We start from the raw sequence: 8,068 nt of genomic DNA, 5'->3' as shown, positions 1-8,068 counted from the left end.
CCATAAACTTCTTTGATATGCTTTGTGGCTACAGAGGCGTTGTTTCCTTTCTGGTATTCAAACAGCATTACATGACGAATGTGTTTCTCGTCGCTTGTCATTACTATAAGGGATTAGAGTATATTAAACTTTACCCATTTTTGGCAACAATAACGTGACGTTTAGGCTGTTCGTTTAACTATTATACGCGATGTACGTTTCTTGGAGGTCGTTAATGAAATTGTTCCAAAAGGCAACATTAATTTCCAGACGACCTAATACAATGCACATTTCTATATTTTAGAATACTTCTGTAGAACATGGCTAATTTTACAGAAGTTTTATAGACTTTAATCTGTTTTTAATACTTTAGGAATTTCAGAGCGAAATTATGTAAGAATATTGTTTGGAAACATTTTGTATATGCATTATTGAAAACAATATATTGTCATAAAAATGATGAGACTACTTGCAACCTTTTTGGTATATTGCTATATTACTTCCTCTTAAATGAATTTGTAGAATATCGTAGTAAAATGTATGCATCGATATTTCTAGTCATTGAAGATATTGTACCATGAATAAAGCATTAAGAATGTCCTATATATTAATTATTTCAAATAATAATCAACCTATTAAAATTATTTATTCATTTTTGTGTTTTTCTCGAGAGGTAAAATAGTTGTAACTTAACTCGAATAATATAGCGCCCTCTATACTAACGATTGATCATAAGTGGAATATAACGACTGAATCATTTGTTGTCTAAAGCTTGGAGTCATAAAAGGAAGTGCACGTTATACTTTTTAAACTTGAAGATATTGATTATTGTTTTATGACCTGGTAAAATAATATATGTTAATTTAAATTAACTTATGAAATTTTGTCAAGTTATTCACAAATTTTCCATTAAAAATACTTTTTTAAAGAACATGAAATAGTAATAATATCGTTGGAATATCCTGTTGGAAACTCTTACATGAAGTCATTAATGAAAAAATAATAACGTAAATAAAGGAATTGTCTCGATTATTTTAGACTAATAATGATTACTATGCCCCAGAAAACCGAATATTATATATCAATAGTTATAATTGTTAGACACACATACCTTTATATATATATATATGTGTATGTGTTAAATTCCATTATATCAATTGTAGGTGTAAATTTTTTCATGAAAAACAATCACAAATATGAATATACATGTACCATTAAACAAAACTAATTTAAAATAACAGTTTTTGATTATGTCATTTGTAATGTACACAATCTTTATATTAATCAAGATAAATACAAAAAAAATAAAACATGACTTGAGATTACTATTTTAATAAAGACCACAAGGTAAGGTATTTCTCAATTGAGATGGTAATATTTGTAACATTTTGTTTGGACCAAACCCTATATTTACATGTTACAAGCGTTATATGTATTTCAAAATGTCTAAACATTGGCCAGGTATCCCCAGAAAGCTAGAGGCTTTATTTGGGAGAATGAAGTAAAGAAGTTACTTTCATAAGATGAAAATACAACTAGTTTTAGAAAAGAAAGAGAGAAATGCATGTTTGATGACAAAGTAAAATTGGAAAAATGCTTTAAATTCTATATGGCCCTATTGAGCTGTTGAGGTTATTTTTTGCTATTCTAGTTGGCTCATGGGCCTCCTAGCTTGTCAAGGCCAACTAAATGACACAAATTTGGACCCTGAATCTTAACATATCCTCATAAGATAACTTTTCTATCCCTAGAATCATCTTAGTTAGGTGTGATTCAAGGTATGTGCATTTTTGTATTACATGTGGACAAGAAAGTTGTTAAGAAGAGCTCCTTTTATCTGTCTTTGTTCTTTTTCATCCCTTGAAGATAATACCTGATCCAACCATAAAGGATATAGCTGTACAGGTGTATCTCATGCATGTATGTTGGCATCAGAGTACTTCAATGGTAGGTCAGGTGATATCTCGAGGTATGTTTAAATGTTTCCTTATGTTTAAATGGGAATGATCAGTCACGTGGATAGCATTAGCCACTCTGGGTAAGCTTGACATTGCTAATTCAATAAAGTAATACGAGATTAAGGCAATCTTTAGCATCATCCTTACTGTCTGTTGTCCATGAGATGAAGTACACATGCTGTTTATTTGTGTGTTAAAGATTTTCATTGTGTATCACACTTTCTGTCCAGTCCATTTACTTCTTAGTATGGACTGTTAGTTTTAATGGAACTTGGTATTACATTGCAATATATCTTGCTGAATCTCCCATTATATAGTGAACCTACCTAATTTATTCTTTCAGGACATCTGTTTACCTGAAAATATCACACTAGTAGTTCTGCTCTGAACCTTTCCAATAAGTCAATATCATTTTAATTAAGGCCTAACCAGTGATTTTTAAAGACAGATAATTACTTCTTTATTGTAAATATTCTATCAGCTTTACTAGTAGCAAAAGAGAACTCTCATTTTCAGAGTGACTTATTCATCACTGTACCAAGATCCTTTTCATCAGTCATGTTGTGAATTGGGTTTCCATTTATATTAGCCATGTGTTCCAAATTAAAATAACTCAAATTCATTTCCTTGCACTTACTATAATGAAAAGTCATTTGCTAAACATCTGTTCAATTTACCAACTGTTCCAAGTCATCCTGTAGTACCTCAATACAGCTAGAAAAACCTAAGAGTTTATACCTGACATGAGCAAACTTTTACTAGTTATGTTACTATCATTATAATGAATATACATAAGGAAAGTTAAGGCCCAAGCACTGCCTCTGAGGCACATCACTAATGGACTCCAGTAATAACAACTTTTTGCTTTTCCCTTACTCAATTATTCTACAACAGCGGTTCCAAACCTTTTCACCACCAAGAACCCCCCCCCCCCCCCATGTTTTCTGAAAGATTCCATCTACCCAACAAACCGTTTTTCTTACTAATAATTAACTTGTTTTTCCATTTTTCACTATGAAATAAAAGACATATATAACTGAGTGTGCAATTAAAAGAACAGCAGAATTAAAAAACTTGCTTGTTTAATGAGATGGTATTATCCTCGCGGACTCTGAGGGGTCCGGGGACCACAGGTTGGGAATCACTGTTCTACAATATAATAAACTAGTCTTTCCACAATTCCCAAAGACATGATTTTCACAGTTAATCTTGTGTGTGGTTTTACTAAAAGCTTTCTAAAAATTGAATTACACCTAGCTCACACTCTTTCCTTCATCCAGATAACAATTACATTTTCATAAAAGTTCAACAAATTAGTAAAGCAAGTTTCTCTTTAATGGAACCATGTTAACTCTATTTTTTCAATAAATAATTTTGCAAAGTTTCTTTAATTAAAACTCTTAATAATTTTTCAACACTACAGAAGAAAGACTAATTAGCTTATAATTTTTAGGGTAAATCTTAACATCTGCCGTGAAAACTCCAATCTGCAGTCACTTACCCATCGTCTATTGAAAAAGAATCTTGTATATCTGATCTTTGAACTTCTCTAAACCCTGGGGAAAAATCTTGTCTGGCCCTAGTTCTTTATTTATTTTGAATCATTCTATTTACCATCAACAGATGAATATCTACATAATTCAAGTCAATTCCAATATTTCCCATAGAAAGCTTAGGATCAGTAATACTGCTGTTTGCTAATATACCCTCCTGTAAAAACAGAAAACATATAAAAGCTTAGCTGTCTCATACTCTTCACAAAAACCAAGCCATCAGTAACCTTTATAGGCCCAAACCCATTTAATAGTTTGCTTACCTTTAGCATACTTAAAAACATCCTAGCTGCTAGTTTTAACTATTATCCAGCTGTTTCTGCTAAGTCCTTTTGGATTTCTTAATTTCTTTTTTAACCAATTACCTAGCTTTCCTATAGTTCTGTAAATTTTCCATCCTATCTGTCAGTTTCAACTTCTTAAACATATGGTATTTTTATCCCTGATTTTCTCCTTTAGGTCCTTAGTAAACCAATTAAATTTGATCTTCCTCTTTTTGGAAACATACCCGACTTGGATGAAAACCAACTTAATTAAAAAAAAAATTACAACTCTACACCCCATACATCATCTATTAACTAATTATCTAAGTTCACTAATGATGATAGATTTTATTTTGTGTACTCAAAATGGGTTTTTTGAAAATTAGGAAATAAAATTTGAATTTTCTTGATTTCAACATTTGGAAAAATTTCAAACTTAATTATGCAATTATCAATTATTTGCAAACGTACTCCCAATTTATATTGTTCTAATCATAATATTCTAAGCAGTTTAAAATAAATCTATAATGGCAATCTCTAGTTGGTTCTCTGACCATTTGGTATAGAAAACTATCTTGAATCACTAAATCTTTCTCCCTCACTACTTGACTCCATACAGTTTAATGAATGTTTACATGACTACTGCACCAGCATTTTTTTAAGTAACAACTTTGATTTCATACAATTTCTTACTGACATCTTCTGTTTGATCAGGTGGCCTATAGCAAGTGAAATTTAAACTTTCTACTGTTTAAACCATTGCTTGTAACTCATATATATTCATCCTCTTGACTATCATTAATTTACATCTTAATTCAGTCTCAATAGGTTCTATTTCAACTCATATATACATACGGCCACTCCACTACTCTTTTTAAGGTCTATCACTGCTAAGAAATTTATCTGAAATTTAAAAATAATTCCTACTATCAAAATTCTCTAAGTTTAACCAAGTTTGAGTAATTTATTATATCATAATCTTCTGTTTTAACTTGAGGTTCAGTATGGTACAAAAAGAAATCCTTCTGGAATTAAACATTTGCTCATAATTATTTAATGGTGCAGAAATGTATACAATTTTGAAACAGTACACATTAACAAGAGTCAAACAGAGACGCAACTAAAATGTTACAATACGAGCATGCATGTGTCTATATATATATATAATTCATTATTTTTAAAAATAAAATGTATACAAACTGATAGATAGACATAGAATTGATGCCAATAAAAAAGCCACTTCAATGTATTTCTGAATTTGTGTCTCACATAATGCTGTACAAAATTAAGAAGTGTATTAATAGATTCTGAATAAGAAGTTAGCACACAGGATCACACACACAAAAGTTGTAACGAGACCCAATCTCGAACACTTTAGAATAGTTCACTATTCTTCTTTAGGAGAATGAAAAAGAAGAATAGTGTACTATTCGAAAACGCTTGAGTTTTGTGTCTCATTTCAAAACCACAAGTGTATTAATAGTTTATCAACAGTGACAGTTTTAAGTGATTTAAAATCTTAACGATTTTCTTAATGAATTATCAGTGAGCAAATGCAATACAAGTCTATGTATTCCAATATGCAAAGGGTTGCAAACACTGCTAATTTTTTCAGGTTCAGCCTGAAAGCAATTTAACTAACAATACATATGGTTTATCATTTTAGCACCTAATATTTTGAAATTATAAAAATGAGGTGAACTGAAATACACTGACATTGTGTTGCATTTAACATAGCTATTTTCTTTAAAGGTATATATTAACAGATGTGGTAGGAAAAAAAAGTTGATTAAAGTGCTTGAATATTTTCTATGTTTTTATAATTCTTAAATCTTGGACTATTTCAACAGAGAACACTTGGTATTTATGACCACATAGAAAACTTACAGGACAATGTTTCTTTGGAAATATTACAAATTTTCTATATCATTATATATATGTAATCATGTACATTCATTAAACTGCTATTCAAATGTGAAGTGCATGTTTTACAGTTGCTTGATATCAAATTCTAACATTTACATGAGAAAACATTAGTAAATGACAATAATTACATAATTTTTTTACTGAAACTACATACAATATACCATTTATAAGTAAATCTATGCAGAGTCAGAAATAATTTGTTCCATTCAATAACATAAAAAAGTACAGTATGACATGTAGCATTACAATTTTTCTTTGATAAGCTTAGGATGTCTACGATAATTTTGATATTAGGAAAAAGTTATCAATTCACATATTTAATTAGCATTAACAGAAAATAACTGATCTATTTTTCCTTTACACACAATAAGTACTGCTAATTTTGTAACATCACTAGAACTTTCTGAATTATAGTGAACTAGTAATAACAGTTCTGTCTTCTTTCTCACATACAAAGCTTATACTTAACAAAGTGTCATACTAAAACTTGTAATAAAAATATTAACCAATTCAAAACTTGTTTTTGAAAATATCTGTAAGAAGTGCATATATGAATGACACAATTTTTTAAACTTTTTACTATAACTATAGCAGAGAATTTCTACAAGAAAACCCATAAGCTCAGTTACTAATTTCTCTAGTTGAATTCTTAAACTGTAACATTTTTATTTTTTAATTACAACAAATTCACATATATATAACACATACATACACAAAAATTAAATGGATGTGAAAATACTCAAAACTAATACTTATTCAAATAAGCAATTAACAGAGTTCAGTTTAACCAAGATGGTTACATAGCATATTTCCTTGTCCACTCTCGAGCAAGTTCATTGTACTTATCTCGGTCAGTTTTAAAGATTCTGGCTATTTCTGGTACAAGGGGGTCATCTGGATTTAGGATCACACAATAGTGAACAAATTGACAAAAGTACTTTTGATATTGTCAATGCTGGGGACCACTGAGACCTTAAAATATCAAGACAGATGCTTCCATTGCTATTTATGTTTGGATGATAGATTCTGGTCGTGAATGCAATTTTCGGTGGTTTGAAAGGGTAATCTGTTGGGAAATGAATAGTCATGAAAAATACTCCTCCCTGATACGGGCTTTCCGGTGGTCCAAGAATTGTAGCTTGCCAGTGAAATAAGTCATCGCTGACTGGTCCTGCAGAGCACTGGGCTGGTGGATCCCTCCTCAAATCATCCAACTCCTTTTTTATCCTTTTTAGTGCCATTTTGGAAGCTGCGACAAAATCCTCAGAATACCAAGTTGTAGTGCTTGATTCTAAAGTTATTGTTATAGTATAATTTATATTTAATCTAATACACGAAAGTAAAAGATCGAGCACTTCGACATTCACTAACAACCCAAAGAAGGTACAGGTAGTATAGAAACGGCGCCATCTCGAAAATTTACATGTGCATTACAAATATCGAAATATAATCATGTATTTGTGTTTAAATATTTCCTATAAGTTATAAGGTTTTCATTATTATTTTTTCTTAGAGTAAGTTTGTTTTTATTATTATTTCTTTCAATGATTCAAAGGAATTACAATTTTTACTTATTATGTAATTACATCTATATTATAAGCGAGTAAAATGTGAAAAGTATACACTGTTGTATATCTAAATAATTATTACTTTTTAGGCCTAAAATCAGTGACAAAAATCAGGTCAACAACAGTTATGTTTTTCCATGTTACTCTTAATTTGTACATTTCTGATTCAAAATTACTTGGGCTGGAGGCTAAGCACGTACCACTGGTTCGATTTGTTTGTTTGTTTGTTTGTTTTTAATATGCACAAAGCTACACAAGGGCTATCTGTGCTCTGCCCACCACGGGTATCGAAACGCGGTTTCTAGCGTTGTAAGTCCGCAGACATGCCGCTGTGTCACTGGGGGGCACACTGGTTCGATTACCAGACTGTAGATTCGAAGTTCCATGATTCGCGCTCCATTACCACAAAAGAAAAAAAATGTACACTACTTTATAGCCGTGGGTGCTTTATAAGAATGACGATCTAATCCTACAAATTGATTATAATTAGTTATGGGTGATGTTAACAAGCTTCTCTCTCCCTAGTGTATTATTTCGAAATATGATATTGCTAGCGCAGATAACCCTCAAATAACTTTGCGCGAAAGTTATCAAATAATAACAAAAGTTGACTGAACAGGTTTTAATATTGAAGAAAGGAGGAGGTCACGTGACGCTAGTAACACGTCATATTCTCGAAGCTTCGTGAATCCTCGGGAGGTTACTAGATGTACGGTATTCTTTTATATAAGACGGCCAAGATTTGTTTTTTGAAATTCGCGCAAAGCTACACGAGGGCTATCTGCGCTAGCCGTCCCTAATTTAGCAGTGTAAGACTAGAG

At 31.2% G+C, this 8,068-nt stretch overlaps 1 pseudogene; it reads right to left on the bottom strand.

Annotated features, from left to right (window-relative positions):
* Nucleotides 1–4,784: 4,784 nt before the first annotated feature.
* On the bottom strand, nucleotides 4,785–7,088 carry LOC106466490 (annotated as a pseudogene).
* Between the last annotated feature and the right edge of the window lie 980 nt (nucleotides 7,089–8,068).

This window comes from Limulus polyphemus, unplaced genomic scaffold (genome assembly GCF_000517525.1).
Source record: "Limulus polyphemus unplaced genomic scaffold, Limulus_polyphemus-2.1.2 Scaffold2274, whole genome shotgun sequence".
Classification (NCBI taxonomy): Eukaryota; Metazoa; Arthropoda; class Merostomata; order Xiphosura; family Limulidae; genus Limulus; species Limulus polyphemus.
The sequence above is the reverse complement of the archived record's forward strand: the minus strand, read 5'-3'. Positions and strand labels throughout refer to the sequence as shown.